Source organism: Callithrix jacchus, chromosome 6 (genome assembly GCF_049354715.1).
Source record: "Callithrix jacchus isolate 240 chromosome 6, calJac240_pri, whole genome shotgun sequence".
NCBI lineage: Eukaryota > Metazoa > Chordata > Mammalia > Primates > Cebidae > Callithrix > Callithrix jacchus.
In genome coordinates this window covers 102,852,827-102,862,722 of record NC_133507.1, presented here as the reverse complement: position 1 = coordinate 102,862,722, position 9,896 = coordinate 102,852,827, and positions in this window count along the sequence as shown.

Below are 9,896 nucleotides of genomic sequence, written 5' to 3'. Positions count from 1 at the left end.
ATTTTAGTACATGCTGGCAGAGTGACCAGTCCCCAATAAAAAGCTTGGGCAAGAAGCCTCTAATGGGCTTCACTGGGCTGAAACATCCCATACATGTTGCTGCAATTTTGCTGCTCAGGAAAGAGTGGGCAGTGTGTGAGCTCTCTGGGAGGGAGTGAACATAAGGAAGCCTATGCATGTATTCCCCCAGGCTCTGCCTATGTGTTTCCCACTGTGATCTGCCTGTGTACCCTTACCTCATTGTAGTAAAGCTTAAAAATGATGACAACTAAATGCTGAGTTCTGTGAATCCTTCTAGTGGATCTCCAAACATGAAAGTGGTCTTGACAACCCCCAGCATAGTAACTCTATTAGTCCATTTTGTGTTGCTATGAAGGAATATCTGAGACTAGGTAATTTACAAATCAAAGAGAGCTCATGTCTCTGCAGGCTGTTCGTGAAGCATGGCGCCAGCATCCACCTCTGGTGAGGCCTTGGTGGAAGGGAAGGGGAGCCAGTGTGTCACTTAGTGAGAGACAGAGAGAGGGGAGGTACCAGAATCTTTTTAAGTCAGTTCTCACGCGAACTAATAGAGCAAGATTTCACTCATTGCTGAAGGGAGGTCATCAAGCCATTCATGAGGGATCTGTCCCCATGATCAAAATACCTCTCATTAGGCTTCTCCTCCAATATTGGAAATCACATTTCAACATGAGATTTGGAGGGAACAAACATCCAAAACATGTCAATAACAAACATTTTAAAATAAGGAGATTTTATATAAAAGTCTGGATTTCCAATTTCTCTTGAAAAAGCAAGAGTTCTGGCAACCCTAGGTCTTTACATGGAGTCGAACATGGCCTTTACAGTTCAACAGCTCCCATTCAAACGGCTTCAATTGTTTATATTATCTGTCTAGCCCCTGCTAACATTTGAGTTTTAGACCTTTGAGCAGGACGAGGGGGTCTTGACAGGCTTCAGAAACACAGGTTCCTGAGGCTGTGTTCGTTAAGAGGAATTGACCCACCATCCATTATAGGTCCCTCGGGCCCTTCAAGTCCAACAGATTCAGCAAGTATTTACAAGGAATGTGTTTACTAGGCCTTGTTCTCACAATATTAGTGACAGTAATAGTACTTACCATTTACTAGCTCTTGCCACGCTTTACCTACATGGTTCCTAATCCTGAGCACATCTTATAATCACCAGTTCCCAAGGCGATTCAGCCTACTATCACTAGGTGTCTATGCCAGGTGCAGGCAAAGTCCTAGGCAGTGGGAACACAAGGACAAATAAGACAAAGCCCTTGCCTCATGATTTACATTTTTGTCAACAAAAACAAAAAAGAAATTAATTGACAAAGGAATAAATATGACATATGTCAGGCAGTAAGTGCTGTGAAGTGAAATCAAGCCTGCAGAGGGGCCAGAGAGGGACCTGAGGATATGTGGCTAGGAAGACAATATTTAAGAAGATACATTTGAGCAAGGAACTGAATGAGTCATGCAAAGGCCTGGAGAAATAGCTTCAGAAAGAGTATGTGCAAAGGTCCTGGGGCAGAAGTGAGCCTGGCTGAGGTGAAAGCCTGGTGAATAAGAGAACAAAATTATCAACAGCAGCCAGATCATGAGGGTCCTGAGGCTGTAATGAGGCATTTTAGATGTTGTTCTGTGTGAGAAGGAAAAGTATCAGAGGGGTTTGAGAAGGATGTGGAAACATAGGTGGAAACTGGAGCTCTGAGACAGTAAATAACATTGTCCATAAGTAGCAGAGTCAGAATTCAATCCCATGGCTATCTGACTCCAAAGAGAGTCTGGGGTCCATGCCATTACAAAGGCATAACATGGGGACATTTCTTTTAAAATGATTTTTCTTTTAAAAAATTTCCTAACCAAAATCTCAGTTTCCCTTTACTTTGGAACCCACTCCTATAACATCACAGTACATGGGAATTTCCTAGCCTGAGAAGAGGACATGTAACAGGTTCAGCATTTTAGCCAAGATCAAATGTAGGTGGATGTTCCTTAATCATCCACCTAATCATTAAAAATGGTTAACACTAGTGCATGTACCACATGAATCCATTCATGACAACTTGTGTGTAAACGCAGTTTTTATCAGTTAAATTGCTTGAAAGTCACTGATATGATTGCTACGTAAAAGAATCTTAAAGAAAGTCTTAGTCAAGGGGAATAAAACATCTTGGGACAAAAATAATGACAAACCATTCTTCTTTCTCCTTCCAGAATTATGGTTTCTGTACCTCAAGTTTTCTTAAAGCAGTGGATGCCTGAACTACTCTTATCAGCATCACTGCAACGTATCACTATTATTAAGATATGTAACATTAGATATGGCTTGATAAGGTTTACATATGATTAAATCCCTCTCTTGGTGTAGAAGTCTCTTCACACAGAATGGAACTGGCTCATCAAATCTCAAGAGTTTATAGCTCTTTAGAATTTCAATTCTCTTCTCACTGTCATATTAAAACAGTCCCCAGGGACACTGGGGCATTGGGATTTTTTAGTCCTGCATCTGAATTGTATTTGGCCAAACAGAACCAGCCTTGAATTCCCCAGAGAACTCCCACAGGAAGCAAATGTAGGTGTGTCCTGAGCGTGCTGATGATCAAAGAGAGAAACCAACTTTTGTGCCAGCAACTCTTGATTATTCAGGGGCGGATGATCCAATTTGTGGATTAGCTGGGCCTCTCAGACTTTCCTGATTTCACTGATCATTAGCCCATGGCCCCCTCAGGCCAGGAAGATAAAAGGAGCACCAGGCAAAGCGGTCCAGTGGCTTCTTGGCTGCTCTGGTAAAAGGGGGCAGGGCAGAGGCAGTCGTATGCAGTAGGGAAAATGAGGTTTGGGGATTATCTGGATTTCAATGAGCTCACTTCTCCATAGCACCCCGGCCCTCAACCTGAGCCCCTATTGCTGGGTAATGAACAGTTTACCTTGGATGGAGTGGGCCCTAGAAACAGCCCAGTGGATTTTGAATTTGATATTTTAAGTGTCTGTGGGGCAGAAGTGTGAAGTCACCCTTTACAGGGTGGGAGACTCTGGAGAATCAATCTCATTGCTTCTTTGCTGAGTGTATCAGGGCAGGAATGGGGGTGGGAAATGCTGGCTTTTACATGGAACCTCTCTGCCCTGCATAATCACCAGGCTCTTAGCACTTGTATGGAGGGAGTCCATCCTCTTACTGGGGTTCCAAGAGCTACTGAGGAAGAGGAGGGGTAAGAGAGAGAGAGAAGTAGGAGAAGAAGGAAAGGAGAAGAGGAAGGAAGAGGGAGGGAGGAAGGGAGGCTTCAGTCCAAGCTGAACAGGGTTTTGATTCCAAAAGACAATTCCAGAATAGTCCTTCTCAGTGTCCCAGTCAGACTAAGGAATCAACCCTATGGAGATCTTAAATCTCCTCAGGGAAGTAAAGCCATCAGGAAAGAGGGCCAGAGAGACTCTGGCAGAAGCAGAGAAGAAGGTCTTCAAAGGCAAGGTCTGCCATTCATCCACTGGGACTTTGGGCAAGTTATTCTCAAGGCCTCCATTTCATCATAGGAACAGTCAGGATAACAGAAGTGCATATGTCTTCAGGCTGCCGAGGGAAAGAACTGAGATTCCTAAGTACGGGACCAGCGCAGTACGCGACTCATGGAAAACATGGTAAGGATGAGTAGAGTCCAGAAGGAGCAGGCAAGTCCCAGCCACACCCACATTCCCCCGCCCTCCATCCCTGGCCCCTGAGTGGCCGGCTGGCTGGCTCCACCGCTACCCGATGTTTCAGCCTTTCTCAGCAGTGAGGCATCAGGACACCCTGAGCTCATTATGACCTTTCATAGACCCATAGTGTAGCAACAAGGAGTTGCTCTAGGGATTTTGACACCCAGGTCCTAAATAGCACTGGCTTACTCCATGACATTGAGAGATTCTTTCTTAACCTGTTTGGCTTTTCTTTAAACGGCAGCAAGAGTTCCTCCTTGAGCAATGTGAATTGAAAATTGAAGTGTCATAAGTTAAAGGACAAAGGAAAGGAGTTAGGGGATCTGATTTTTTTAATTACTCAAAAAAACTTTTTATTTTTCAGTTTTCAGCAAATATATATTGAGGGGCTGTGTGTCTAGCCATGTGTCTATCAAGTGGATTACATAGAACCTGATGCCCAGGGTGGGTGGGAGTAATCACCGGAGCCTCTCCTTGTCCTCAAAGCTAAGGAGGTACAGGTTGTCCTCATTCAGTGCCTTCAGTGAGCCAGGCTCAGTGCTGGAAGCCAGAGTGCAGAGGGAAGGTTAACACTTTCCCTACCCAGAGACAGAAAGATCAAGAGCAGTTCTCAAATGTTTTGGTCTCAAAATCCCTTTACCCCCTTAAAAATTATGTGGTTTATATCTATCTATAATACATATAAAAATATAGAAATATATTATTGTATATAAATATATTAAAATATACTATTTTATATAATATAATTATATGTGTACATATATAAAATATAAACATATTGTATAAACATATAATTATATTATATAAAATATATTTATATTATATTATATAACATATAAAATATCTTATATATTGTTTTATATATTATAATGTAAATTATATATTATATTACATATATTATATGTTTACATATATAAATATATAACATGTTTATATATTTATAAATATTTTATATAATTATGTTTACATATATAAATATATGTTTATATATGTAATAACATATAATATATGTAATATAATATATAATGTAACATAACAGGTTATATGTTTATATATTTATATATTATACTATAACATATAAAATATATCTTATATTATATATTATAATATTACATATATCATATGTTTACATATATAAATATATAAACATATAATATGTAAAAAATATGTTTATATATAATAGGTTATATATTTATATTATATTGATTATATAATTACATATAAATATATATACTTTATATGTTTATATGTAAATTGTAAATATATAAATACACAATATATATTTACATATAGAAATATATATATATAGAGAGAGAGTTTGTTTATTTGAGACTGGGTCACCCAGGCGGAGTGCAGTGACTTGATCTTGATTCACTGCCACCTCATCCTCCTCCCATGCTCAAGCAATCCTCCCACCTCAGCCTTCTGAGTCCCTGGGACTACAGGTACATGCCACCATGCCTGGCTAATTTTTGTAATCTTTGTAGAGACGGGGTTTTGCCATGTTGCTCAGGCTGGTCTCAAATTCCTGGACTCAAGTGATTTGCAAGCCTTGGTCCCCCCAAACTGCTGGGATTGCAGGCATGAGCCACCATGCCCGGCCATATGTCTGTTTGTATTTATTTATGTATTGATTATTAATGTTTTGAGACAGGGTCATGCTCTGTCTCCATGCTGGAGTATGGTGGCACAATCGTGGCTCACTGCAGCCTCAACCTCCCACCTCAAGCAATTCTCCCACCTCAGCCTCCCAAGCAGCTGGGAATACAAGTGTACACCCCCACACCCAGCTATTTTTTTATTTTTTTCGTAGAGACAGAGTTTCACCATTTTGCCCAGGCTGGTCTTGAACTTCTAAACTCCAGTGATTAAGTACTGGCCTTACAGGTGTGAATAACTGTGCCCAGCTATATTTATCACAGCAGAAATTGAAACCAAGTTTTTAGACATAAGAACACAAAAGCATACAGTATGAGCCATTGGAGTTATTTCTCACAGGTTACAGAGCTTTTGGGAAATTCTCCTGGGCCCTCGTGGAAGAATGAGAGTGAGAAAGGAAAAACAACCTTAGTGTTAGTATGGAAATTGTTTGACCTTTCAGACCCCCTGAAAGGGTCTCAGAGACCTTCAGCATTCCCCAGACCACACTCAGAGAACTGCTGCTCTGGCATGGTGCTTCTCAGACTTTCCTGTGCCCACACGCCACCTGGGATCATGTTAAAATGCAGGTTCTAATTCACTAGCTCTGAAGCACACAGTAAGACCACACTGCTAACAGGTTTCCAGCGGATGCTGGTGTTGCTGGCAAACAGCCCCACTTTGAATAGCAAAGCCACAGAGACAGGAGGGCAAAAAGCTAATCTTTGGCTACTGTGATCATACATCAGGCTTTCCAAGTTGGACAATTTTATTTCAAATGGTGGACATGAGTAGAAAGACCATGCTGAGTGGAGGAGATGGCATACACAAAGGTACACATGCAGGAAAATGCAACTTTAGCCAACGTGTAGGTTCATAAAACCCCCAAGCTGCCCACTGTGCAACCCCTAGGCTACAAAACTATGTGTAGCTTCTAGTCCAGGCAGAGAAGCCACTGGTCTCAGCATCTCTGGGAAAGGGGTATGAGATCTATCCCCATCAAATACCATCATCCACAAACATCTATGAACCAGCAAGAAACAAGGAACTCCTGTGCACCTCAGCTCGCTCTGCTTTTCCATCATCCATCCTCACTTCAATTTTCCCATGGGAGTCATCATTTTCCCACATTCGGTCTAAGTAGTTTGCGTGCAGTTGACCCAGGGGAGGAACATGACTCAGGTCTAGCCAATCAAAGCACAACTCCCTCTGGCTGCAATGAGAAGGTTCAAGAATGGGCACAGGACTGAAACGAGGCCACCGAGAGCCTTCCTGGGCCTTCTCTTGGTTTTACAGAACGACCACGAGGGGAGGCCACCTAGAGAGAGATGCCCAAGGGGTCCCAGCTGTCTGAGTCTTCCCAGCCCAGGTTCCAGACACATGAGTGAAGAAGCTTCCTAGATGACCTCAGCCCCAGAACCATCTCACTACAAGTGTCTGAGGAACCCCGAGCAAGAACTGCCTCATTGAGCCCAGTTGACCCATGGATTCAAAAGCAGAATAAAGCCACTGTTTTGAGTCACTATTATTCTGCAGTAATTGACAGTCAGAACTAGGTCTGTTTGGCTTACCTATTAATTCCAGGGTTAAAATATAAGCAAATGAATCAAAGGCCAAGACAAAGAAGCCACTGCACCAAGAACAAGTTCCTCAACTATCTTTGCTTTGGACCAGCATGTTGGTTGTAGATTTTGTCAACAGGCTCTCACTGTGTAGCAGCCACCAAATGAAGCTGCCATGAGAATTAAGCCGAACAGTCCAGGTTCCAGTGGGAGCAGAATGAGCTTTCTGTAAAGTTCAGTGTTCTCCATGATAATATGGAACACTACTCACTCACTCATGTTTTCTGGCTCAATTTGTTTCTTCATCTCAGATTGTAAAATCCTGATGGAGGGAGACATTTCTAATACTTCTTCAGGGTTCCAAAGCCCATGGTAGACTGTAAGACACATACTGGGTGAGACTGTAAGACACATACTGGGTGCTTGATAGACATTTGTCAACAGCTTAACTGATTTAAATCTAGGCCTTAAATTTCACATGCGAGGCCATAGAAGGCCACAAAGCAAGTGGAGGCCCACATCGGCCAACAATTTTCTCTGATGATACAGATGGTAAATGTGCCAAGAAATATTGGGTAGGAAAGGAAGACAGTTGATAACCCTTGCATAACCACCAAAGGCCTTAGAGAGCATAGAGTTATAGTTGTTACATCAGGATTGAAATCCTGACTCAGCCATCAGGGAGCTGGAGGCATGTGGTGAGGTCCAGCCCCTACAAGTCTCAGCTTCCTTATCTGTAAAGTGGAGGTAACAGTAACTACATGGTTGTGGTGATTAAGTGGGACATTAAATATAAGGCATATGTTGACATGTGGCAAGCACTCTATAAATTGAAATCATCGTTATTATTAGCTGTACATTTGGGAATAAAACTCCTGGCAGTTTTGTGGATCAAGGGAAAATGGATAGAATGATGCTTTAAAAATATTAATAAAGTTCAATGTCAATGAAGTTATTAAAAACCAAACTAAAGTCTAAATCATCTGACATAAATATTCTTTCTGTTTGCACATGCAAAGCACAACACAGAATATGAGAAAAAAGTGTTGGGGAAATCCAAGGAAAGAGGTACATCACCGACTCACTCACACAGAGCTGAAAAGAAGCTTTAAAATCTCCCACCTCACCTTGTTTTCCAGGAGGGGAACTAGGCAAGAGAGTGCCCTCCATAGGTGAGGCCACGCAAGCTAGTAAGCAGGACCAGGAAGGGAACTCCAGATCCTGCCCAGTCAGATGTCCTTTTCACTATTTTTCACCTTTCTGGCCTGCATTGCTGTGTGATAATCTAGGTATCTTCCCATCAGAACATTTTTAAGCAGACACCAGTTGCAACTGAAAAGTAACCAAATGCCAGATCACTTTCATCAATGGAACATTTCCTCACTGCCCTGCAGTTGCAGAGAAAATGCCTCTGGAATATCTGTCTCTAATTTTCTTTCTCAATAATAGTATATAAGGGGAACAAATGCTAAGGAGGAGTGATGTGTCTATGGAAAAATATAGCTTCTACAAGCTGGGTTTTCTGTCCCCCACTCCACAAAGTCACTGAGCTCTGGGGTGCTAGCTTTCTAAGTCTGGCTGGAACTCAACCATGAGGCTAAGTGCCCAGCTTTGGCAACAAAAGCTCTTCAGCATTGGGAGAAAGTTCATCAATGTTGGGGTCTGAGTTTCTCTGTTAATAATGAAGTGTTCAATGTTTTAAACACTGCTGCAATGCATGTAATGGTAAACTTAAATATTATTTTAATTTCTTCCATATAATGAAGCTGTCTTTTATTCTCTGTTTACCCAGGCTTGAAGGCCCGGTCACCTCCAACCTGCCTCTCTGCTTGGAGCTCCATGTCCTTTGGTCATTAAGTCTTATCAAATCATTTTTTCTCTCCATTCCTATGCCACTGGCCTGCAGCAGTCCTCACTCTTCAGGATCACCATAGCTCCCACTGGGATCTCAGAACTCAGGCCTTTTCCACAACCCCAAATCCTTCCTGGGCATCAGCCCCTGATTCACCTTTTACAAATGCCCCCTAGGTCTGTCACTTTGGGGCTCTGCTCATACACAGACAAATCTTAGCCTGCCTTTATCCCTCTCCTCTTTTATGCCTGCCCTATCTCCCTCCATCCTCTGAAAAAACGAATTTGCTGTTCCCTCTCGATTACATGCTGTTCCCTGCATTTGAATGCCTTTCTCCCAGTTCAACTCATCGAAATCTCAACCAACCTTCAACTCCTAGGCAAATGCTACTGCTTCTTCCATGAAGTCTCTGCTTCTTACTCCAGTCAGACATTGCGTGTCCTTGTTCCCTTGTCAGGCTTCCCTCCCATAACCTCAGATCAAGACACCAAATTGCTATAACCATGCACTTCCTGGTCTCTACGCCTTTGCTTGTCACGGTGCCCCTCCCAGAAGACATATTCTCTTAGGGCAGGGATGATATTCTCCCCTGCAAAACAAAGCATTTTGTTTTCCACATTCCATAAGCTCAATAATTATCTGTCAATTGAATGGAAAGAAAAAATGTAATAAAACTACTCACTTGTTTTCTTTTTTAACGGAGTGACTTTCAAGAGCTGAGGACCAGATTTATCAATTCTGATTCTTTACTGGATATCAATTTGAAAATTCAAAGGCTGGCCCCATGCCTCAGTTTCCCCATCTGTGACCACAGGTCAAGAATAATTCTTCCTAACCTACTTTACCCAGCTACTTTTTTTCACCTAAAAGGTGGCAATATTATGCTTGTTTTGTTTGGTATTGTGTTCTACTTTTAAGCAGACTGAGTAAACAGAGACCTGGAGGATTCTGTTTAAGACCCTAGGCCCGTTACTTGGAGTTCATTGCCAACCCACAGGAGAGAGACGGTTTTTCTCACCAACCAGAAAAGAAACAGCTGTGGTGACAGATGTTGGTGGTGCTGATTATTCCAAGGCTGTTTGCCTTCAGATTTCCCAGGCATTCTCTGTTTTTTGAAGTCAGTCTCTTTTGATGGGTTTCCCC